Source organism: Petromyzon marinus, chromosome 24 (assembly GCF_048934315.1).
Source record: "Petromyzon marinus isolate PM22_M1 ecotype Great Lakes invasive population chromosome 24, UKy_Petmar_22M1.pri1.0, whole genome shotgun sequence".
Classification (NCBI taxonomy): domain Eukaryota; kingdom Metazoa; phylum Chordata; class Hyperoartia; order Petromyzontiformes; family Petromyzontidae; genus Petromyzon; species Petromyzon marinus.
Window position 1 is genome coordinate 10,462,840 of NC_133690.1, and position 26,825 is coordinate 10,489,664.

Sequence of the window (26,825 nt, forward strand, 5' to 3'; positions counted from 1 at the left end):
CGTGTGCCGTGCCGGTCTTCATAGATGCTCACTAACAGTACTCGCCCCAACAGTCTGTTAAGGCTATACGGGGGGTCTTCGTTTTTTGCATGTATGTATGTATCCGAATCGATTTGAAACATTATCAGGGGAGTGCTGGTGCAGTGATTTACACACAACACTCCAATCCCTATGCCCCAGGTTCGATCTCTGGATACGCATACTGTGTATCCGAAACGAAGCTGGGCTGGGCTTCCACTAGGTCACCTCAGATTAAAAAGAGTACCTGGCGTGGTGCGTCAACAACATTGATGAACGAGGGGAGACACAAAAACGGCCGGGCGTGCCGAATACTGGCCCATGGCACTCTTTTTGTGTGTGGCATGCCGGCTTAAAAATTGGGTGCTCCACCAACAACGGTTGAATAGACAATCTTTGAGGTCAAAATGGGGCTTCCTTTCTCCGTCTCTTTGTTGGATTTGCGTTTTTGAGAATTGGTCGGTAATGTGGTTCAGCGTGCCGTGTTGAGCGTCGGGGCCCACTGACGCAAGCGAATAACCCAACTCATTGGGCTACTGCGGTCCAAACGAGCAACTCGGCAAGGTTCATCGACATAAATCGGGGGCAAAAAAAAAGGCGGGCGATGAGGAGGCAAAAGATCATTGTGTGCGGTGGTGCCCCCCCCCTCCCTCCTCCCACCGGGTCTTGGCGTGCGTCACTTGGTGTTAATACGTGCTCGCTAACACAGAGGATTTCTAGTGGTTCAATGGGGGCTACACAGTAATGGGTTGCTCTGTGTGTGTACGTGTGCGTGCGTGTGCGTGGGGGGGCGGGAAGCCGCAGTGGAACGGTCAGCGCGTCGCGCTACAAATCCGGCTGGTCGAGTTCGATTCCCGCTCACGGTGGACACCAGTGACGATCATCTGAATCGGTGCTGGGCCTCCCCTAGGTCGAATCAGCCTCAAATTAGAACCTGGTGCAATGTGTAAAGATCACCACTGGGGAGACAAAGGCAGCCGGGCGTGGTGCTGACCTCTCCACCCCCTCGTGTGCTGTGCTGGCCATCATAGGTGCTCGCTAACAGCACTTTCCCCAACAGTCTCTTAAAAGCTATACGGGGGGGGAATCTTTGTCTTTGCTTTGTGGTAGATATTTACGTGGCAAAATACAGCCCAGACGTTACGAGCTCACAGAGTTCCTTTTATTATCTTTCAACTCCCGTTAGAGGTGTGTCTACTGCGTTGTGGAAATCTGCGTGCTCAAGATATCACAATCAACAAAGCGATAAAGATCCCCTGCGTGGCCTTTTAGCCGGAATGTTGGGGGCAAGTGCCGTCCCAGAGTACCCACGGCGGCCGGCGCGGCACGCAAAGGGGGCGGGGATGGCTCACACGTGGGCGGCCGGCATCTCTCTCCCTCCCCCGTGCCGATGGTTAACACGCTGTGGCCTTAACAGGGGAGGGGGGGGGGGAACGAAAAAAATCAGAAAAATGTCTAACAAAAGCTGACATTTTGGACAATGGCCCTTCTTCCAGGTCACAGCGTCATTGACCAAAGAGTTTATTTTATACAATCGATTGACGAATACATCTAAGCCCACAGTTTTATGCCGAGACATTTTTCGAAATAACGATTTACAATTTTCACTTATATTTAAGCCAACACATTGGTCAAAGAAGACCTACTGGCGATACAAATTTTAATAGGACACTTTCAAGGGTAGTTAAGCTTGCTGGCTGACTTGAAATTAACATCGATACCTTGGATAACCACAACTGCACTACAGATACAGTGAATGAACAACGCCTTATACTGTACAAAGCTCTATTGTTTCTTGGTGTTAAGTTATGCCTTGCCATTCCAAAGCAAGCTCACTACCTACTAACCCTTTGTATTCACGTGATTCTAAGTACGGTACTGGGTGCAGTAAGCCAGTGGTTCTTCTTCTTAACCTGGGGGTGCACGCTGCACCCCCTGGGGGTGCGAGATGCCCTCTCCGGGGGTACAATTACTTTCTATTCATCAAATCGACGTATTTATTAACATTATAGATATTTTAACGATTGAGAAGCAAGAGGAGTGCAAGGCTGCGGTAAAGGTTCATTAGAGCAATATACAGGATGGAGTCATTGTGGAATTGCTTGTTTCACTGGACCGGCAATCCAGCGGCGGTCACCGGTTCCATCTTCCGGCGAGGCAGTTAACACGATGGGGTCATGAATCTTGACTTAAAGCCTTCGTGACTGCAGGAATTCACATTCTTTGGGTCTTTTGTCATTCCTGATGACGAATGCTTGTGTTGCGATCAAAACGTCGTTTTTTGGGGTTATTTTGTGTTATTTTCTTTGAACCTATCTACGTGACTTTACCGAAAGACCCAAAGAAGATGGGGGCATGGTTTCTTAAAATCCCCACCCGCCTCTGTCCACTCAGCATTGTGCATGGGTATACCTACAGGTAGTCTCAATCGGCAGGCCGCGTGCGGTGGGGTAAAGTATGGGTGCTCCCACCGAAACTAAACAATGTTTCACTTTTAATTTACTAGCTAAGGCCCACTGAGCTACGTAGCTCTCTTTTTTTTTAGAAGCGAACTGGCCACAAATGATATCTCAAAGAGGTGACTCATCATCACGTGAAAATTTATAGCAGCCCAATGCTCTCACGACGCACGTCGATTCTAAATGTGGAGGGGAATAAAACGGAGGACCAGGTGGAGAACACGCAAACTCCAAATATACAGCAGGCGGCATGGTCGGGATTGAACCCACGACCTGCTGCATACCAGGGGAGGTAGTCAACATCTCGCCACCGTGGCGCCCTCTTCCAAGACACCTGGCCGGTGTGGAAGAGAAAGCAAAAAGACTGAAAGTGCTCTCTGGAGCTCATCTCATGAAGTCCCTTCTGCAAGCGGTGGCATAATAAAGGAATTTCAGAGATGCACCTTTTTACCTTTAATACGCAGTAGCTCCTTTTCAAGAGCTGCCTAGCTGTACAGCTGTAATAAAAAATAAAAGTACACGCTTATTCAATGTATAGTATTTCAATAATACCGATTTCATAATTGTATATTTACACAGAGTCGATGTGAATTCACGCCTGACTTGAGGGCCCTGGTTTAAAGCGCCGATGGCTGAAACCTGGATTCAAACCCTCGGTGACTGCATGCTCGCAGCACTTTGGGCACAGCCATTATGGGAATCCTGAGGTCATCCGGCCACCAAAATCTCTAAATCAATCCAGCGGCCCAAACGTATCCATGGTACGTTTGTTATTTGTCGCCAAACAACGTAAATCTCAGGTGCAATGGTCACAGGTTAATGTTCACTGTAAAAGAAACTGTTCATGAATCACAAAGTTCCTGGTACACAGCTGACTGGTTGAGCTATTTTAAGAAAGATGTAATTCCTGTACTGGAAGTAATACATTTTTGGATCATGTTATTGATACACCCTCTGAGCAGGAATGTTAACAATGTAGATCTGAAACGTCTTTTTGCGTGGTCCAAGGGGCCACGTACATTTAGGCCAGGACCCTTGAGAGACCAGGTTCGAGTCTAGGCAGCAAAGCACGAAGGATCAGAAACAAACCCCAGCTTCCGTCGCACAGTGAGCTCGGTGGTCTGAGACCCGTCGTCACGATGAGCTCGAGTAAAATTACATTTTAAAAAAATACCCCAAAAACTCGATGAATGTCCCTGCTTTAGTGAGCCATGGAGCCGCGCTCATATCCCTTGGGTGTAAATTCTGCATTTTTGCGGTGCGGGACAATCTTTATTTTGGGAATGAATTTCCATGAGCGTCGCTCATTTTATTGACCCCAAAGGCACCGGATAGGCTGAGTTGACCTCTGACACCAGAATATTGACTCGCAAACCAACCGGGAGCTAGCTGGGCGCTCTACCAATAACAAAATAAATAACTAAATTTCACTAAAATACGGTAAAGGTGCAGCCCGTAACGTTGTTTGGCTCACACCACGGCCGGTGGAAGGGCCTCCATTAGAGGGAGCTCAAGAGAACCTCTGTAGACAGGGATTTGGACAATTTTTACATGCTGTTATACATATTGGAAGAGAATGGAATGGAATACCCGCACTTTACCCCACCAATACGCGACCTGCCGATTGATTAACCGCGGTGTACCCATCTCTATACTGCCCGGTCGACTGCCAAGCCAGGCGCACGTTGTTTTAACACCCACCACCAGGAGAACCAACGGCCTCTGGATTTTAAGTCCACACCTTCGATTAGCACGGTTGGCTACGTACGGTGCAAAAGAAGTTCAACATACATACAGTGTAATAACCATTCACTATGGCAGAATCATGTAAATTAGGATTTGCAATTGTTTCAATGTGTTTCGGGTATAAATATGACATTTTCATATGGTATTCAACACGGTGAGCTATGCATTAATTAACACAGCTCAATAAATCTTGACCGTGGCTGCTTTGTAAGAGTTAATATTCAAGGACCACGAAACTGTGGTGCCAGTGTAAACATTTGCATAAGCATGCCACGAAGTCACCAGTGGCTTTCCTATAAATAGGATGGACCCTGCCACAGGAATGTGGAATTTCCACTACTGCCCCAAGATCATCAAGGGAGACGAGCACCACCCAATGCTTGTTGGACCGTGGCGACATTCGACGACCGATAAAAAAAGCCCCATACATCTTTTGAGCAACAAAAAGCACCGAGCGAGGACCGATGCAGACCTCTTCCTCTCCCTCGGCACAAATCAGGAAGCCACGGTTGGTCACACGATCGCCACAAAGCAATGCAAGCGGAATTATTTTTCACAAGAAAGAGCAGCGATTACAGAAAACGCATGTTTCCTGCCACGTTGTTACACATTACTGTACACACACATACCGCAGCTTTGAAACACCAACTTACAGAATCACGGTACGTACGTGTGCACGCTCAACTACTTTTGCACCGCACGTAGGAAAAACTGTGGCTAATCGGAGGCGCATGTTTTACTGCTGTTTTCCCGCGGAGCGCGGGAACTGTGTGTCACTGTCGCCCGCGTAAAAACCTTTCGTGCCAAGGAGCGGGCCAAGCGCCCGCTGGTCGAGGTTAACCTCCGTGGGCGCTGCCTTGCCCAGGCTCGGCACCGCATGGCTTTACCGTGCTGCCGCGCCGCCGCGGTCAGCAGGCTGGACTTGAAATCCAGGGGTCGCCCGGTACAATCTGCCAGTACGATCGTCGCGGCGCGGAGAGTCGAATCGGCGGTGCAAGTTTTTTAAAACCCCGCCCCCGCCTTGCCAGCGGTGTAAATTGCGTACACCACACAGAGAGTCGATCGGCAGGTTGGGTGTGGTGGGTTCAAGTGTGGGTACACCCACGTCGTCCGAGACGTCCAAACGCAGTGCGAGAGTCGGCCAATCACCCCGTAGAGGCGCTCGCTGGAGCTCCTTATAGTGGGAGGCCCTTCTGTTAGTAGCACCATGAGCAAGCAAATCAGGGCTGCACCTTTACCTTTATCCGGCGGGGATGTTGAGACGGAGGTGACATCTGCATGTGGGACTGCACGGGGGGTTCTCACCACTGCACTCTGCGAGTGAAGGCGATTGTTTTGCCAATGTGAGGTCAAAACAGCAACTGGGGGACTTATCACAAGTGTAAAGGCTGCGAGCAGACAGTGAGTTTGTGCTGATATATTAAACAATCCTGCATTGAGGCAAGCATGGCTTAAAAGACACCTCCGCTGGCGTGGCCACGTGAACCACATGCCTGATCACCGCCTCCCCCGCCGAGTTCTGTGCGGCCAACTCGGCGCAGCCAAACGCTCCGCTGGAGGACGGAATAAGAGCAGCAAGGACCTGCCGAGGCGCTGTAGCCATCGATCCCTCCAGCCTGGAACCCCTGGCGCTGGACAGGTCCACCTGGCGGTCCACCTGTGCCAGAGGGGTTCAGCGCCTGGAAGACGCCGCCTCGCAGAGGAGATGCGAGTGGACGCACCAAGAGACACCAACGCGCGGCTGCGATATAACGGCATCCGACACCCGACACACACACCCCGCGTGTCCCACCTGCGGCAGACTGTGCGGCTCTCGCGTCGGCCACCACGGCCACGTCAAGTGGCACGAGTGGCAAAAGCGCGGACCCATCCCCTACCCCCCCCCACCCCCATCCACAAGAGGAGCAATCGTCAACATCGCTTTCGATGGACAGCCAACCAGCCAAGAGATCGAACAATGTTGATCGAAGGTGAGAGAGGACTCCACAAGAGGACGGACGTCTACCGCGGAGATGGAGCAACGAAATCAGCTCGTGAGCAGACGCTGGGTAGACTGTTATATCGCAGGGCCGTGAGAGACGGCGACAGCAGTGGATAGAATTTGTCAGCAGTGTTTGTCCAATGGATGGACTGATCCCTACCATAGGAATGTGGATTTTCCACCACTTGCTCAAGACAGCCAATGGAGATAACTGCCCCATGCTCATTAATATAGGAGTAACCTTGGCTCATCTTGAACCCAACAATGACGCTTTGGTAGCAACACCGGACAGGATTGCGACGGCACGGGGAGGCGTTCATCCAGCGGTGACTAGATAATGGCTCATGATGATAAAGAACAACATATGAATGAGTCATGCAACCATTCACACCCATCACGATTCATTGCTTCTTTGGAATTGTTGTTTTTGTCGAATCCCCTCTCGTGGCTGCAGGACCCCGTGAATTACTTCACTTGCCAACTATATTTAATTTAACCAGGTAAGGCCCCACTGGGCTATGTAGCTCTTTTTTCAGAAGGGATCTGGCCACAAATGATAGCTCAACGAAGTGGCTTATCACGTGGAAATGTAAAAGCAGCCAAATACTCTTAAAACGCACGTTCTTAAATGTGGAGGGGAATCACCGGAGGACCTTGAGACAACTCCACACAACCACAGGGAGAACATGCAAACTCAAAATATACAGCAGGCATCAGGGTTGGGGATCGAGTTCACGACCTCCTGTATACCAGGTGAGGTAGTAATATCCCGCAAACCGTGGCGACATACTAGATGTATGAATCCATCACAATCGCTTCCCTCACGCACTATTCAATGCACTGATTGTGAATGCAAGTATCGATTTAATCGACAAATCGACGCCTCGTTCAACACGTGAAAAGCAGTAAACACAGATCCACACAGATGTGATATTGCACACATGATTAATGCATGTGTTGAGGCATAAATGATGACTCAGAGGCAGATCTTCATGTAGGGGCTTGTGCCAGTTGTTTTATTAAAGACCTTTCATCACACACGACTCCGTGTACTGCACGCTCACTGCCTACACGCCACACCCCAGGGGGAAAGGTACTGGGGAGGTCCCTAGCACACCCACAGGCTACCCTAGCCCGGTGCCAATTTCCCCCTACCCCGGGGTCCCATCGCTCTACCGGGGGAAGGTTACTGGGGGAGGTCCCTAGCACCCACAGGCTACCCTAGCCTGGTGCCAATTTCCCTCTACCCTGGGTCCCGACTTCCACCCTTCACTTTCCCAGACTCTCCAGACGACCCTGAACACGTGACGGGTTCCAGCTTAAATCCCCCAGGGGGACATGACGTCACCATCCCACCCCCTGTGCATGACGTTACCATCCGTTACGTCATCGTACCAGAGGGCGAACGTGACATGACGTCACTAACTACTACTCTACACACGAATAATTTGGTGGGACCCCAGGGTCCCGCAAAAATCAAGTCAATAATTATTATTTTTCAGTCCGCCCACTCGTGATCCCGACAGCAACGCGCCACCCGCCCAGACTCGCACCAACAAGCGCCAGCAGCAGCAGCAGGCAGTGATCGACACGATGGGCGCCACCCCACCGGCCAAACGCAAGCCCGGGGGGCGTCCGCCGCAGTCGCGCGTGGCTACAACGCCCTCCGGTCAGCCGTCGATCCTCAGCTTCTTTGCCAAGGCGAGCCCGCCGCCCCCCAGGCGGTGAATTTAACGTGTTTGTGTAATTTTTCAACTTTAACGAAACTTAGTGCCCCGAGTAGCTCTCGACGAGGCCAATCGATTGACCACTAGTTTTGTTGCCGGTAAGGCGAGACTCGTGTCGCTACGCGGTTTTTCCCACCCCGGGGCAGTGATGGGACCCCGGGGTCCCGCCAATTGCTTCACATGTACCAAATATTCAGAATATACACACACACACACAAAGCAGCCTACACGTATGCATATTAGCCATGCACGTGCGCACATCATGCATGTATGTTGTAATGTTACACCATGATATCCAAGAGCAATATTTGTCAAACGTGAACTTGCTTGTTTTCTCAGAAACGTTGGCCACACCCTTACAGGAGCTGTGAGAAGCCAAATAGGTAAACCGTGGGTGAACCAGCACAGGCATTCCTGCCCCTTCAGCTCTCACCTGGCAAGAGCGCACTCCCGCACGCGAGCACGCTGCGCTACGGACTTCACATGCAGTGCTCAGGCCGCGTGTGCACGTGCAGTGGTCAGTGGGCTGTGACACGAACCCGGCGACCCGAGTTTATATTCCCACTCGCGGACAATAACAGCGGCGGATATCTGAACCCGGTCCCGGGCCCTCCCCTGGGTTGGCTTGGCTTTAAGTGAGCATTTGGTGCAGTGGGTAAACATCAGCACTGGAGAGACAAAGGCGGCTAGGCGTGGTGCCGACCGTGTGCCGTGCCGGCCTTAATAGGTGCTCATTAACATCACTTGCCCCGACAGCCTTTGTAGGGATCTTCGTATTCGTCTTTTGTATCATTAGCTAAAACGGTGGAGTAGTGGTTGTATTGAAGGTTCCGGCTAACATTAGTGGTGAGTGACATCTGAACTAGTCCTGAGTCTCCACTAGGTCGAATCCGCCTGAAATGAGTAACTGGGGCGGTGTGTAAAAATCGCCACTGGGGATGCAAATGCGGCTGGGCGTGGTGCCAACAATAGCAACCCCATAAAAGCCGACGTGTTAAATAACCCCCCCCCCTTGTGCTGACTCTTAAAGGTGCTCACAAACAGCACTTGCCCCAACAGTCTATGTAGGCTCCACGGGGGATGTGTGTCTTGGTCTCTGTATTGGAATAGAAAGTATGCAGAGCCGGGAAATCCGATTATGGAAGTGATTGAGTCCTCTATATCTCTTGTTAGCTCAATTACATGACCAATCAGATTACAAAAACAGTTTGAAAAAAAGAATCACCTTTGTTCCCACGTGTGCCGCTGGACGGGAGGTGAGGCGTGTCACGTGATGATGTCATCGGCAATAACGGCTGAATCATTTTTTTTAAAAGGGTTCAAGTAAATCGACTGCCGCTCCAGAGACTGACAACTGAATATGCCGCCCATTTGACTCCCATTTCCGTGGCCTCTGTTGCTGTGGAGCCACCGGTAGAATTGCAATTGTGAGCAACACAAAGGATGCCACAAAAGGCTGACATGCGTAAGCCATCACAGAAATGGACCGATACAATTAGAAGGAGCCATACCCTTGGAGCCAGACCGCTGCAATAGCGGGGACCAGCCATGAATCATTGATTCATCCACCTCTTGTCAGAGAGCAAAGCACTGCTACCTTTTAGATCCAGGCGTCAGTGTTCCAAGTGAACACATGTGGGGGTTTGTTCGTTCATTTGTTCGTTTCTCAGTCCGCTTGTCCTGGTTAGGGTCACGGCGGCAGTATGTTGAGTAGGGCGGTCCAGACCTCCCTTTCCCTGACGACAGACTCGAGCATTACATTACTATACAATATTACACTATTCACTACACTATACAATACACCATACTACGCTACTATACACTACTACACTATACACCACACTACTATACACAGACTGTAGCTCTTCCTGGAGAATTCCCAGGCGTTCCCAGGCCAGCCGAGCGACGTAGTCCCACCAGAGTGTCCTGGGCCGGCCCCGGGGTCTTCACCCAGTGGGACTTGCTCGGTAGAGTTCCAGGGGGAGTCTACCGGGGGGCATCCTTACCGGGTGCCCAAGCCACCTCAACTGCGCCTCTCGATCCGGAGGAGCAGCGGCTTGACTCTGAGGCTCTCACGGATTACCGAACTCTTCACCCGATCACGGAGAGTGAGCCCGGCAACTCTGCGGATAAACCTCATTTCGGCCCCTTGTACCTGCTATCTCATACTTTCGGTTATTACCCAAAGCTCACGACCATAGCGCACAAAAGCGGCACCGGTACATCATACTCCCGCTGCACCTCCCACAAGACATTGCGGGGAACACGGTCAAATGCTTTCTCAAAGGCTACAAAACAGAGGTAGACTGGAGAAGCATACTTCCATGACCCCTCAAATATCTGTGAGAGGGAAAAAAGCTGGTCCATTGTTCCATGACCATGACGGAATCCACATTGTTCCTCCTGAATCTGATGCTCGACCACTGGGCGGAGCCTCCTCTCCAGTGCTCTGGCATAAGCTTTACTTGGGACGCTGAGGACTGTGATTCCTCTGTAGTTGGAGCACACTCTCTGGTCCCCTTTTTAAAAAAAATGGCAACCACAACCCCAGTTTGCCAGTCCAGAGGTACTGTACCTGCCTTCCATGCAACATTGAAGAGGCGCGTTACCCATGGCACTCCTACACTGTCCAGCACTTTCAACAACTCTGGGCGAATCTCGTCCACCCCAGCAGCGTTGCCGGTACGAAGGCCGCAGCTGTTTCCAGGGCTGCCTCCTGAGAGGAGAGCATGTCCACCGGGTTGAAGAGCTTCTCAAAGTGTTCCTTCAACCTCTCGACTATCTCCTTAGTTGAGGTCAGTGTTACGCCACCCTTACTGAAAACAGCCTGGGCTACGTCCTGTCGACATGGCCCAGGCTGGTTTGCAATAAAATCTTTAAAGCTGCCTGGCAGTCCCTCGCCATGGCATCTCCAAATTCCTCCCATGCCCAGGCTTTCGCTTTAGCGACTGCTAGGGTTGCCACTCTTGGCAAGCCGGTACCTCTCAATTGAGACCTTTTCCGAGCATAGCTCAGAAAGCCCCCTTGTTCAACCTGACAGCTTCCCTCACCACTGGTGTCCACCAGCGGGTCCTAGGGTTGCTGCCATAACTGGCACCAACTGCCTTCAGGCCAAAGATTTTCGCAGCTGTATCCACAATCGAGGTCCTAAACATCGTCCACTTGGACTAAATGTCCACAACATCACCTGGAGTGCGGATAAGTTTTCCCGGAGGTGGAAGTTCAAATCTTTCTAGACTGGTTCTTCCGCCAGACATTCCCAGAAAACTATCACTATTCGTTTGGGCCTTCCACGTCTATCTAGACGATGCCCCACATAAAAAAACATGGTAACCTTGCTGAGATAACTAGCTATAGAATATGCTAGGTAATAATTACACCTGATCGCATGCAACTACGCAATGTACTCCAGGTGTGTTAAATAATAATTATGTTGGATTTCTAAGCTCCTCTTTTAATTTGTTGTGATATAACACAGGTTGCCATTTAAGCCACCCTTGAACACTAAGAAAAGCATGCCGCCACACACTTTAATCTACATGCGCCTCGCGCGACAGAATAAAACGAGCATTTACTGAACAAACACCTTTAATTTATAGAACCAAGCAACAACAACAAATGGAGAGGCATTCCGAAAAAAAACACCCGTTTTTTTCTCTCACCCATAAGGTACACGTACACCGGATGAGACCTACCATTCGCTGGGACTGACCCCATGTGATCCAAGACTCACCGTGCACACTCGCCACCTCCCGCATCACTACAGCCACCAGAATAACTCTCAGCATCATCACCATCACGATTCCATATTGATACCGCGCCTCCCATGCAGTGCATCTGGAGGTGTCTTGCGTCAGGGGGGGGGGGGGGGGGGACTCCCCTGCTGGCAGCTGCACATGGGCGTTGAACGCTGAAACGGCCCTGCAGACGGTTAATACGTGCATCGTATTAGCCAGGGCAGCTGCTTGTCCCTGAGACAAGCGACAAACACGCGCTACAGCTTGGCCATCCATGCCACCGCACTAACACTGAAGTGAGAGAAACTCATGAGAGACCAGCATTGGAACCCAAAACCAACCGGATCTCACCCATGCGAGGGTTGAGTCATTGCCTGGGTACCAAGCCTGCACTGCAACTGAGGGTTCCTGCAATGTGCCTTGCTGTCACAGGCTGCTCAGAGTAGACTCTGCTTAGTCTGGAAGAAGCTGGTCTTTCCTCATGAGATGGGGGAGATGAGGGGAGACTTGTCTGCCGATTTCAGCCACCGCCGGCACCTTGGACAATCTCACCATCACGAGTCACCTTCATAGAAACCGGTCGGGAGAGCGCAGTACTAGATTGACTTTCTTGAGTTCCAACCAATTTGTGGTTAGAGAATCTCAGCCGACTGTGCTGGCCCTGGCCTTGGACCATAATCCTTCGGGGCACACATGCCTCCAATCTGAACAGGGAGGCCATCTGTGGTGATCATTACCCTCAGGATCTACTCAGCCCAGAAGATGGCCTTGCAAACAGGCTCTCCCCCCATGAGCCCCCACGAGCCAGGATCTCCGTACAACTGTGGCACCGAAGAAAGTCCAAGTGAGTTGATGGGAGGCAGAGAGGCGGTTAGAGGATTCACTGCACCATGTTCCTAGAAGGTCCACTGGCCTAAGGGCCTGCCTGGTACGCGTGTCACCCAGCATGTGATGGTTTGGCTCCATGACACACAGCACACAAATCGCATGCCCTCTGTAGTAGTACTGCACTTCAGACAGTGCATGAGCACTTTCCCGAGGGAGATTTTCCCACCTTGGGAAATATTGATTTAGAAAAATAAAACAAGCAAAACAAAGCGTGTCGAAAATTACGCTGATTTCACACGAGAAAGATCGTCCAGCGCCTGAGCTCAGAGAAATGAATATTTAACAGCAATGACAACGTATACAATCTCTACGCTAATTACTTATGCATCTCTGCTGCCATGAGTGACGGGCAAATACTGGAGCATGCATGGTGAGTCTGGGATCACACGGGGTGAGCCACACTTGGCAATAAGTCTAATTTGGTATATTTTACTTACAAGCACGTGTGCTGTTAACGTATGGATGCATGAGCCTCTCAGTGTCTCTTGCAGTCGTGCTGTGTAGCTCTCTGATGTATTTTTTTCTGGTTGTACCGTGTGTTTTTGCATTGAATAAATTCTAGTAATACCCCCATCAGTCATATCCTGTGAGATGGATGTAATTTATAAGTGTACGGTGATGTCTGGGTTTGTGTGGTTATACCAGCTATGAACAAAAAATCTCACTTGGCTGCTTGGAAACGGTTAGTCAGTGGTCTCAATTAATTATTGTTATTATTACTCTTACGCTGTTTCTAGCCAGGGAAGCCGCACTGTGCCCCAAACTCTTTTTCAGGAGGGTCCTGCTAAATTGTCGCAATAGGGGGCGATGTTGCTATTGTGTGCAATCCCCCTAAAAAAATAGTATTTTGCAGCACTGGGATGTTTGGATCAATACCAGTTACATTTAATGTTTTTTTTTATTTTCCTATGGGAGGAAACCCATGCAGAACAGGGGGGGAACACCTTATAAACTCCACAAACAGAAGGCACACGAGTCGGGAATCGAAAACCAGGGAACTTTTTTCTTGTATCTGAGAGGCGCGGTTGGCTACGTACGCTGCGAAAGAAATTCAACACGTACTGTATATATTCACATTGAAGATAAATGGTCAATATTGGCCAAAACATTTTTCCTCCTGCTACCAAATTCAAGAATGAGCGTATTTCAATAAATTCCGTTCCGTGAAGTTATTCATCGTTGCCATGATTTAGTGGTGTCATGAGAATTACTGACGACCGCCCGAGTTTGTATAAAGTCCGTAGAGTAATCAAAGTGTTGTCTTCCTACTCCAATGAGCCAATATCTCCATTGGCAACTGAGCCGGTGGTGGAAATTCCACATTCCATGGCAAGAGACCAGCCCCTCAAGGGGACAATCACTGGTGACTGTCCTCAACGTGGTACACATTTGATTGTTTCAACAGATATTATCGACCGTGTAATCCATAAACCAGAATTTAAACCCGTCACATTATGAGTACGAGTCAAGCATCGTAACCACAGTGCCACGTAGCTGATGTGCATATTAAACGAATGAATAATAATGTACCGGCCGTATTGAAACGGCTGTACGCGCCGTATGGACCTCAAAACTCAATTTCCCTGTACAAGATACGGGGTTGGAAACCGTATGGGATAACAGCCGTGCTGACCATTGCGTGTGGAAGAACATGAAAGCGAATTGGCATGCCCGTGCAGCGTACGTGCAATCTGTATGTATGAACAAATACGTAGTTGGAATGTGTGAGTACAAAGTATGTGCATGCATTAATGTGTGTGTGTATGTAGCACATGTATACACAAACGCGATAAAGAAATGTGTGTTGTATTACATTACGCGTTGTTTAGGTTTTATGAATACATGCATTACGTGAGTCCGTACACAAACACATAACAAGGAGACCCAGGGCACTGAATATATAAAAAATTACAAGAACTTAACAGCTTCCACGCTGGCAGTACCAACAAATTACCCGGGAAGTATGCGGGCAGGAGGCTCTATCGTGGGGATAAATCACTCACAACCCCGGGGGGGATACCTGCTCGCGAGAACGAGTGCAGATGAACAATGCATCCCCTGGGTATTATCACCGCACCATCGCAGACACCACTACCACCACCCTCGACCATTTATTCAGAAATCAAGATAACCTCCCCACCCCCACCCACTACCACCCAGAAAACTTTCAGCAGCCAGCATTGACTGTGAAATGCACCTTGTCTCGTCCCACCTGGAGTGATTTCACAAAAGACAAAGGCCCCCCGTGTAGGCTTCGGCAGACTGTTGGGGCAAGTGCTGTGTTCAAGTGAGCAAGCTACGAGGGGAAGGCTGCCAACGGGCACGCGAGCGGTGGGGTATGGGGGGGGGGTGTGGCCAACGCCACGCCCGGCCGCCTTTGTCTCCCCTGAATCGACCTGGGCAGAAGTTCAGGATCGGTTCAAATATTCGCCACTATTATCGGTCGTGAGCAGGAATCGAACTCGGATCGCCGGGTTCATAAGCGCAGTGCGCGCTAACCACTGCGCCACCGCTCACCATCCAAGTGATGTTACATACACAGAGCCAAAGATCACCCGTATAGCCTGAACAGGATTTTGGGGCAAGTGCTGTTCACGAGCACCTATGAAGACCGGCACGGTACACGAGGGGATGGGTGACCAGCACCACGCCCGGCCGCCTTTGTCTCCCTAGCAGCGATGTTTACAAATCGAACCAAGTACCGTACTCATTTTAGGCTGAGTCGACTTAGGCGAGGCCTAGTACCGGTTCAGATAATCGTCCCTGGTGTTGGTGGCCGTGAGCGGGAATCCAACTCGGGTCTGGAGGTAGCGCCGCTCGCTAAACCACTGCGCCACCGCTCCACGAGAGACTACACAACACACAACACACACAGAGCCGAGACACCTTTACCTGGCTCTGCCGGCGAATCGTCAACGTGGAGGAGCAGACAGGTGGGCACCCGCAGGTAGACGCGACACACATGAGGCTTCACAATGAGCACAGGAATGTTCGTCCCACCCACCCCAAAATAAAAAAAACCTCCCCAACGCAGTCGTCAATAGGATAAAGAATGTCCCCACTGGGCCAGGGTCTAAATCCTCTCTCTCTCTTGCGTGAGCCTTCCACCCCCCCCCTACCAAAAAGGGGAGGGAGAGAGAGAGGGAAGAGAATAACCCAACAAAAAAACGTGTGATGGCAGATAGAGTTATAGTGTACACGAGATTGCTGCTGCTGCGTGTGAGTGCGAGTGCCGCTACTAGAATGAGATTCGGTCAAATGCGATCGGGTGGTGGTTTTAGGTTGTAAAACCACCACCACCACCACCGCCCCACCACCCATTACACGCCCACACACATCCCCCCCCCCCACTGATCGCTTATCTCTCACCACGCTTCCTCCTCCCCTCCTGCCCACCCCCCGTGAGTGCGTGAGGCCGCTTCCACGTAAGCGAAGCTTGCCGCCTGGGCTGCCTCGCCGCGCGGTGTTTTCATGCTCCCGAGGCCACCCAACTGCGAACTTATTACCGCACGTCTGCCAAAAATAGGCGAATAGGGTTTTTTTTGGCGTGCGTGGGAGGGTTGAGTGCGTGTATCATAATCTTTTATCCACCCAAGGGCCCTCCTCTCCATGTCCTGCCACGCGTGGTTATAATATTGTTTTATATTTTAATTGTTTCCCTTCTACGTGACTTTACCGAAAGAACCAAGAATATATAATATTGTTCTCGAGGGATTTTTTTTGCTTAAGCATCGTATCGATACTTTTATATTCATAAGTGCAGTGTTACGCAATGTAAGGTTTTTTTTCTTGTTTTCTAATTTGCATTTGGTTCGTCTTATTTGTTTATACTGTTTTGGCGGTGGTGTAACAAGCCCAGATAACAAAAACAACGATATCTGGGCCTTCGTGCTCTGAAGGCCATTGCCTGAAACGTCGCCAATTATCATATACAATATAATATGTACAAATGTGTTGAATGTTTTGTTGTATTTGCTTCCTTTGTAGCTTGTGGATTTTATTAATGATTAAGAATCTAGTTAATCAACTGCTGTGTCGAGAAAGATATGCAAGTTAATGTGTAATACATACACGACATTTGATACAGGAAACGTGCTCATTTAACCACAAAGTCGATCATCTCTCATCAGAATATACTCTTATAATGAGTATGTTATCAGCAAGGGGAGGTTGGAGACCTTTGAAGTAACTGAACTTGATAATGAGAAAGCAACAGGGTGCTGAACCTCCAGAGAAGTTTAAATTCGGGCATTCTACCTGCTTTGACATGGGTCCGGAACATGGCAACTGACAAATCTGAAAAGTGCAAAAAAAGAATAATTAATCGGGGAGAGGGACATGCTGTGAATTACGCCGAGACACAGGAAAACATGCGGTGGTGAGATGTTAACTACCTCGCCTGGTATACAAGAGGTTGTGGGTTCGATCATGACCCTGAAGCCTATATATTTGGAGTTTGCATGTCTCCCCGTGGTCGCGTGGATTTTTCTCAGGGTCCTCCCATTTTCCCCTCCACATTAAGACCCATGTGTTTGGAGTAATTGGCTGTTATGCATTTCCACACGATAAGCCAATTCGTTGAACTACCATTTGTGGTCAGGTCACTTCTGGAAAAGGGCTATATAGCTCAGTGGGCCTTACCTGGTAAAATAAAAATAGTTCAGTATAAATTTTGATTTAAAGCTTTCGTGACTGCAGTAATTCATATTCTTAGTTCTTTCGGTAAAGTCACGTTGAAGGGAAACAACAAAATAATAAAATATATAAAACACTAAAAATTCTCACGACGTTTCGACCATAATACAAACGGTCGTCTTCAGGTGTGTTGGTTTGCATAAATTTATTTTTAAACGGTGCATTTATTTATTTATATAAAAAAAACGTTAGCACCAGGCGCAGCGATTTGGCAGTTTATTTAGGACTAGTCCATCTATATTCTGAAAAGAGGAGGGGGGAGACGAAATTTTTATAATGTATGCTGTCTGAAAGCCACTGTAAGCATGAACAATCAATTAAGACCTGAAATGGTTTATCAAATATTTCCAATGATTGCTAAAATATAATCCATCTTCTCGGTTGAAATTGTCTCTGTGCTTGTATATGTGGATAGCCTCATGAACGAATCTCTCATGGTAGCCAGATGGCTTACAAAGAACCTCTGTCTTGGAAAAGTCAATGGCATGTGAGCCTACTGAATTATAACAATGATCTGCCACGGTCGAGGTGTTGGTCCTACCGTGATCTGGTTCCGTCTGTAAAAGATGTGATTCCAGACATACAATACCCTGGTGTCTACAAACTAAGTTGCCTCTGTGGTAGTAGTTACATTGGAGAAACCAAACGCCATGTCTCGGACCGCATTCGTGAACACAAAGCAGACCTTAAACACGGTAGGACCAACACCTCGGCCGTGGCAGATCATTGTTATAATTCAGTAGGCTCACATGCCATTGACTTTTCCAAGACAGAGGTTCTTTGTAAGCCATCTGGCTACCATGAGAGATTCGTTCATGAGGCTATCCACATATACAAGCACAGAGACAATTTCAACCGAGAAGATGGATTATATTTTAGCAATCATTGGAAAGATTTGATAAACCATTTCAGGTCTTAATTGATTGTTCACGCTTACAGTGGCTTTCAGACAGCATACATTATAAAAATTTCGTCTCCCCCCTCCTCTTTTCAGAATATAGATGGACTAGTCCTAAATAAACTGCCAAATCGCTGCGTGTGGTGCTAACGTTTTTTTATAAATAAATAAATGCACCGTTTAAAAATAAATGTATGCAAACCAACACACCTGAAGACGACCGTTTGTGTTATGGTCGAAACGTCGTGAGAATTTGTATTGTTTTATATATGTTATTATTTTGTTGTTTCCCTTCAACGTAACTTTACCGAAAGAACTAAGCATATAGTTCAGTATAGTTTAGAACACATGCATTTTCTGACAAACACATTAATGAGAGAAATCGCATTGACGACAATTAAGGAAAGCTTGGGCAGGACACGTGGCTAGAAGGCCCCGATAGCCGGTGGTGTGGAAACTGGTGGCGGGATGGCAGCCAAAGTAGGGGAACACCCTCCAGAGGACGTCCACTGTCAAGCAATGACATCACCTCGCGTGCAGGAACCTCTATGGGTTTTTATTTTGCATCACGAGGGATGGCGGCGACTTGTACGCTGAACTTCTTTCGCACCGCACGTAGCTAACCGTCTTAATCGGAGGCGCGGGCGAAGGACAACAAAGAGCAATTCTAAAGAAATTAGTTTTCTATCTTGAAAACTAATTTAGAATTATAAATACTGTAATGCCTCACTAGGATAACCCCCTAATTTATTTAGAAAAGACTCAGCCATGCTTGGGATATTTGTTAGTTTCCTTATCAATCATTTTTGTACGTGACAAGCAACCCGGTTGCCTTCTGTAAACCCGCACATAAAAGCAGATAACACTCATAAACCTATTTGCTGTACTGTCACCTACAGCAACACCACAACTACAACGCAGGTCAGGTGTCTCAACTAAATGATCTTGGGCGCAAGCTCCTGCCGCTGTGACCTTTCGTCGCTGCGATGGTGATTTGGCCAAACACTGCAGCAGAAACCGAGGCGTGGGCCACACACCCTTGGCCTCACGAGCCACAAACCCTAACCTTGGTCTGGCCGAGCGTCACAAGACACAGAGAGGGTCACTTGGGGCAGTCACCTGGAGGGGTCACGTAAGCCACTTCGCTTGCGATGGCTGGCTGTGGAGTTTTGAGTTTATAAATCTGCAGGTTTAACCCCGCTCCCCAACCTACCACCACCACACATCCCCTCCATCCCACCCGGGGGATACTCCTCGTGTTCGGCTCTGCTGTCAGAAGCGAGTGTCCCGAGGCGCTTCCCGCTTCCGCAAGATTTACTTATTTTGGTTGAAAAGTGTAAAAATATATGATTAGCTGCATCTCAATGGAGGTGCAATCCAACTGGCCAGAAGCCCCGTATGGGCCTCAACTCGCCAGCTGCGGTTTGTCAAGCCGTGGCACATGCAGTACTCATACGCATTTACATTGCTAATAATGTGACGCGAAGCGCAGCAGTGTACAGCAAAGTATAACAGGAACCGGTTTACTGCCACAGTGACGATATGGAGCAATAACATTACTTTATGAAAAAAAACGGGGAGGGAAGCAATTTTCTCAATTTCATTTTTTTTTGTTCAGTGAAAATGATTTCCTTTGTGTGTGCACGTGTTCTATTTCGGTTTCTGTTATTCCTACAGTGTTATTGCAGATGATGGTTGGTGGTGGTCCAGTGGTTTGCACACTGCGCTATGAAACCGTTGACGCGAGTTTGATTCCTGACTCCAGCTGATATCATTCGTGGATTAAATACGAACCGACTCTGCCCAAACACTTCAAACCGCCGCTAGGCAGCACGGCGAAGTATGGTCAAACAACCCCCAAGACTGGTACGGCGTTTTTGAGGCCTTCGTTCAGCAGTTGATCAACAGTGTACCCTAAATAATTATTTTTGGACTTTGAGGTATGTATGCATGAATCCCACAATCATCTAATAATTCCCAAAAACAGGGGTGACGGCGATACAGTACACTGTTTAGCCTTATACACTGTTGAGACAAATGTTATTTGCGAGCACCTCTTATGGGCATCGCCACATATACACATGCACTTGAAGTGTTGTGACCCCCCCCCCCCACCTAGCCTCCTCTATCTCCCCAATGATTTGGTTCATACACTCGCACCAGGTGCTCATTTTAGGCTGAGTCTACATCGGAGTCGCCAAAGCGAGCTCAGACGCAAGTTCCCAATAGTGTACGTGGCCAGGTAACGTTCCAGGGCTGTCGAGTTGAGGTGTAGTGGTTTGCGGAGTGCTCTCACCATCACACCACCACTCCCAAAACCATCACCACACAGGAGGCTACTAAGCACAGTGTTTGGAAAGTCAACAGTGGCTGCATTAATACAGACTAGGTTAAATCGCGAGGATATAGACTTTTCACTACGATTCCAAATGGAATCGTGTTAGCTTGCATTTTTATTAGCGCGGTGTTTCGAATTCAACGTGTCGCCGATGAACTAAGCAAATGGAGTGGGGCTCATCTCCAATAGCCGTCCTTAAAAAGGTGGAGAAAATTCCCACAATCCCATGGTGAAGACCAGGCTATCCACAGGAAAACCACCGATTTCCCGCAAAGTGAAAATTATTCATTGTAATCTGTTTCATCTAATTTATTTCACGGTGGGCTGAGTCGACCACTGATGGGGATTTGAACGCGTAACCTTTCAATGGTGCGTCCGTCTGGAACGCTCTTCCCTCCGATATGCACATTTAAATCTAGACTGCAAACTCATTCAATTTAGAACTGCTTTTGTGTTGAGTTTTGTTGTCCTTCACTCGCAAGCCTCCGATTAACACGGTTGTCGACATACGGTGTAAAATAAGTTCAACATACATGTACAGTGAGGGAAAAAAGTATTTGATGCCCTGCTGATTTTGTACGTTTTCCCACTGACAAAGAAATGATCAATCTATAATTTTAATGGTAGGTTTATTTGAACAGTGAGAGACAGAATAACAACAAGAAAATCCAGAAAAATGCATGTCAAAAATGTTATAAATTGATTTGCATTTTAATGAGGGAAATAAGTATTTGACCCCCTCTCAATCAGAAAGATTTCTGGCTCCCAGGTTGTCTTTTATACAGGTAACAAGCTGAGATTAGGAGCACTCCCTTTAAGAGTGTGCTCCTAATCTCAGCTCGTTACCTGTATAAAAGACACCTGTCCACAGAAGCAATCAATCAATCAGATTCCAAACTCTCCACAATGGCCAAGACCAAAGAGCTCTCCAAGGATGTCAGGGACAAGATTGTAGACCTACACAAGGCTGGAATGGGCTACAAGACCATTGCCAATCAGCTTGGTGAGAAGGTGACGACAGTTGGTGCGATTATTCGCAAATGGAAGAAACACAAAAGAACTGTCAATCTCCCTCAGCCTGGGGCTTCATGCAAGATCTCACCTCGTGAAGTTGCAATGATCATGAGAACGGTGAGGAATCAGCCCAGAACTACACGGGAGGATCTTGTCAATGATCTCAAGGCAGCTGGGACCATAGTCACCAAGAAAACAATTGGAAACACACTATGCCGTGAAGGACTGAAATTCTGCAGTGCCCGCAAGGTCCCCTTGCTCAAGAAAACACATATACATGCCCGTCTGAAGTTTGCCAATGAACATCTGAATTAAATTTTGATTTAAAGCTTTCGTGACTGCAGTGATTCATATTCTTGGTTCTTTCGGTAAATACTCTTTGGTTCTATTCGGTAAAGTCACGTAGGTAAAAAATAAAACAACAAAAATCACGACGTTTCGGCCACAACACAAGCGGCCTTCATTAGGTGAAGGGATCAGGCTGTCTCGAGGACAGCGCTGGAGTGAAACACAGCCACGCTCAGACCGCGGACCTTTAAGCTGTGTGCGAGGAAACAAGGTGCCTTGACAAAGGAATTAGCATAAAAATTAGCATTTGATTGGCCGACTTAGCATAGAGGTAGTGTACGTGCGGGTGGACTTGCCGTTTGGCGCGGGGGGGGGGGGAGTTTACCTATTGATGGTGTGAAAAGGGAATTTTTAAGAGCTGCGAAAGTTTGCGGTACCACTACTTTCGGTAAAATCACGTTGAAGGGAAACAATAAAATATATATAAAACAATAAAATTCTCACGACGTTTCGACTGCAACACAAGCAGTCATCATCAGGTGTGAAAACCAACGGCAAGAACATTTGAAAGAAGTGGCGGTTCGTATTTATTTATTTTTAAACGTTAGCACCAGGATAGCGACTTGACAGTTTGTTTAGATGGACGAGTCCATCTATGTTCGGAAAAGAGGAGGGGGGAGACGAAAAATTAATGTATGCTGTCTGAAAGCCACCGTAAGTGTGAACAATCAATTAAGACCCGAAATGGTTGATCAAATCCTTCCAATGATTGCTAAGCCAGAATACATCTTCTCGGTTGAAATTGTCTCTGTGTTTGTATATGTGGATTGCCTCATGAACGAATCTCTCATGGTAGCCAGATGGTTTGCAAAGAACCTCTGTCTTGGAGAAGTCAATGTCATGTGAGCCTACTGAATTATAACAGTGATCTGCCACGGCCGAGGTGTTGGTCCTACCGTGTTTAAGGTCTGCTTTGTGTTCACGAATGCGGTCCGAGACATGTCGTTTGGTTTCTCCAATGTAGCTACTACCACAGAGGCAACTTAGTTTGTAGACGCCAGGGTACTGTATGTCCGGAATCACATCTTTTACAGACGGAACCAGATCACGGATTTTATGTAATGTGTTGAAACGGACCTGGATCTTGTCTTTATTCAAGATTTTGGAGATCTTTTTTGTGATCCCCGCAATGTAGGGTAAAGTGATGGTTTTGAAAGGCTCAAGATGGTCCTTCTTCATGGTTTGAGTGATAGCTTTGCGGATTGTATAGTCGGAGTAACCATAAGCCTTAAGAGCTTGGTGTACGTGCTTGAGTTCACTGCCTATGTCTTCCTGGTCGGATATGCATTGGGCTCTATGGTGCAGAGTCTTGATGAGAGAATTCTTCTGTGATGGATGGTGGTGGGAATCCGGTTTCAGATAAGCATCCGTATGGGTAGCTTTCCTGTAGACAGAGTGGCTCATTGAACCATCAGGTCTCTTTTTAATTAGGACATCCAAAAAAGGTAGCTTGCCATCTTTTTCGACTTCCATGGTAAATCTGATGGCTGGGTGTATGGAATTGATGTGGTCGAAGAATTGGTCTAGAGCAGTTCGGCCATGTGGCTAGATGACAAAAGTGTCATCCACGTACCTCTTCCATAAGGTTGGGTGCAGAGTGGCAGTCTGGATGGCGTCAGTCTCAAATTTCCCAATTAAAATGTTGGCTATAACTGGAGATAGGGGGGAGCCCATTGGTGTGCCCTCAGTTTTTTTGTAGAAAGTTCCATTCCAAGTGAAGTATGTATTATGGCTTAGTAATCATTGGAAGGATTTGATAAACCATTTCGGGTCTTAATTGATTGTTCACGCTTACGGTGGCTTTCAGACAGCATACATTCATTTTTCGTCTCCCCCCTCCTCTTTTCCGAACATAGATGGACTCGTCCATCTAAACAAACTGTCAAATCGCTATCCGTGGTGCTAACGTTTAAAAATAAATAAATACAAACCGCCACTTCTTTCAAATGTTCTTGCCGTTGGTTTTCACACCTGATGATGACTGCTTGTGTTGCAGTCGAAACGTCGTGAGAATTTTATTGTTTTATATATATTATTATTTTGTTTCCCTTCAACGTGGGGGGGGGGGGGGGGCTTACGTAAATCACCACTGCATAGTGAGCTTTAAATTCTACGATCGTGAGGGGCCAGCCAACGTAATGCAATACTTTCTAGAAAAACTTGGCTTGGGAGAACTCAAACTCGCTTGGCATTAACACGCTTTCCGCTCACAAGATGCAGAGGCTGGGCTTTCTGGCTCAGTTTGTTAACTTGGGTATGAATCCATTGAGCTATGCGGTCATCTCACATCTGTTAGGCTGATGTCAATGCGGAACTTTTTTCCTGCATTTATTTTAGCGCGGATGCGATTCTACTGGCCTTGTGAAAAGCCCTGGCGGCTGTTTCCTGTCAAAGTGCACGCAGCATGTATTATGATTCACGCACGAGGTGAATCCGTTTACCGTCACCAGAAGATGACACCTCGAGTTTAAAGATGGCAAGAAAAAGTTGTTTCGGGTAGCCGTTTGCAATCTTTACATAAAAAAACTAGTCTCTTTTCAATCATGTTATCCGCTGATTGTACCTGTGAGAGAGGCCAGAGGAAATATTCCCGATCGCATTGGAGCTAAGAAGCTAAGCAGGCCTGAGCCCGGATCATGCAAAAAAAACCGGGGATGGTGTAGGGGGCTGCTGTGGGGCTCCGTGATGGGTAGCCAAGCGCAGCATTAACAAAAATCCACTTTTGTAATGTACAGTATGTCGAACTTTTTTCGCACCATACGCAGGCAACCGTGATAATCGGAGGTGCGGGGGAATGATAACAAAATACACAGAAAAATCAGTTTCTGTATGGATGTAAACGGAGATAAAACGAACTTGCAAAATAAAAGTGTGGGTAGTCTCACCTAATTGAAGACATCTGTCGAGTGTGGAAGAGCAGGCCAAAAATACCCTTTCCTTTCGATGGGGGCCCTTCTGCCAGCAGTGGCAAGCGCGATTAGTTTCAGGACTGCACCTTTACCTTTTATAAGAGGTTTTTTTATGGTTAGATCGCGTAAATTTTTAAATGTGTCGTTAAAACCCGTCACCACCCAACACAGCCAACTAGTAAGGGTTGTCACGTAAACAGAACGTGCCAATTCGTCACTAGTACAGCACGCCGATGTGTTGGAGAGCCAAGCCACAACATTTACAATCTGAGCACGACGTTTCGCCAGTAATTACAACTAGCTTCATCAGGCGACAGACAGATTTGTGGAGTCTTGAGGCAAGTGCTCTTGCGGTAAGTGTTATATTGGACAGACGGTACTTAACATTAGCGTAAGACTAAAAGAACACCAAAGGAACATTACATTCTCCCAAACACAGCTGTCAGCAGCACATCAAATAACAAGAGCATTGTAACTGCCCAAGTCATTAAAACGATAAAAATACCGTACATCGCGGGAGTAACTAATAAACTAGCCAGATGTTGGGAAAAACAAAATATCCGAGTCAGATTTGGCACGGTACATAAAATACCTAAATTAATATCTGGTACAAAATATGTATTACCGAAGCTTTCAACAGAAGGTGTGTACATGATTAACTGCACGTGTGGTAAATGTTATGTTGGGCAAACAGGAAGAATGATCAGCACGAGACTAAAAGAACATCAGATAAATATTAAATTATCCCAAATACAACTGTCAGTAGTAGCAGAACACGCGTGCCAACAAGGACACTCAATTGATTTTAATGTTGAAGTTTTGTGCAAAACTAGCTACTACTGGCCAAGACTAATTAGAGAATCTATCAAAATTGAAATAAAAAAATAACTTTAACCGTTCGGATAGCTACCGCCTTAGTGCTGCGTGTGTAGTGTTGTAAGAACGAGCAGACTTCTTAGGAGGCACACTCTGTCTATTGTATTATTTCCTCATACAATGCTTAACACACACAGAGGGAAATACAGTCCCCTCACCCGATACCCTAGGGAGGTACATCCTCCGGACTTGGCGGGACTCACATGTCTACCGCTATCCTAGCCTAGAGTCCTCCGGCTAGGACCTAGGGGAGGCTATCTGACCCACCGCTGGCCCGGTGGGTCCTGACCACTGGGTATGCCGAGCCTTAGCCCTTAGAAGGGCTGGAAGGCTGGTCCAGGGTCCTAGCTAGGCTTCAGCCCAGTCTTCTGTCTTCGTGTAGGAAAAGAACTCCCCGAGGTTTGTTGGGTCACGCGTCTTATACTCCTTCGTGGCCAGGAAGAACCAATCATACATTCCCACGTGGAACCGTCTGATTGGTTCGTACCAAACCCTGGCTACGATCCGTTTCACCTCGACTGACCCCAACCGTTGTACCCAGAGGTAATGCTGCACTGCCCTGGTGGCAATGCAGGTTACGCAACAGTGCGTAGTTAACACGTCTACACGTGTAAGCGAATAATCAAATAATACATTATTTAAATACATGCCTACAAAGGGCAGCGTACTTCAATGGGGGATTACCGTTGGTAGGGCTATTTTAATAAACACAATAGACAGGAAGGACACGTTCAAAGGGCTCGCATAATGCACATGCATAATGTACGTTGCCTCAGTAATCCCCCCTCGCAGAAGTGTGGTCACCACATCTACGCCTCTATATAAGGAACGAAACAGTAAGACTTCTCCACAAATCTGGCTGTCGCCTGATGAAGCTAGTTGTAATTACTGGCGAAACGTCGAACTCAGATTGTAAATGTTGTGGCTTGGCTCTCCGACACAATGGTGTTGCTGTACTCGTGACGAACTGGCCACGTTCTGTTTACGTGACAACCCTTACTAGTTGGCTGTGTCAGGTGGTGGCGGGTTTTAAAGACACATTTATATATTTACGCGAACTAACAAAAAAACCTCTATTATGGATCATTGTAACCGTTCATTTGCAGCGCTTCTTTAACATGTTGAATTTCACTCTCAGACTGTCACCATCTGACACTTTCTTAGCTCGATGAATGAGCGTCTTGGTAAGAG

At 47.7% G+C, this 26,825-nt stretch overlaps 1 protein-coding gene across 2 annotated transcripts in view; it reads right to left on the reverse strand.

Moving 5' to 3' along the window:
* SLC45A3 (solute carrier family 45 member 3) overlaps window positions 1–26,825 on the reverse strand; it is a 97,492-nt gene that overhangs the window by 15,843 nt on the left and 54,824 nt on the right. Inside the window, exon 1 of one of the 2 annotated variants that reach the window (XM_032959905.2) lies at window positions 15,449–15,856. The exons of the other annotated variant lie outside the window; for it this stretch is intronic. The gene's annotated coding sequence lies outside the window, so the exon portion shown is untranslated. Of the gene's footprint in view, window positions 1–15,448; window positions 15,857–26,825 lie in introns of those variants that run through there. 2 annotated transcript variants of the gene reach the window in all.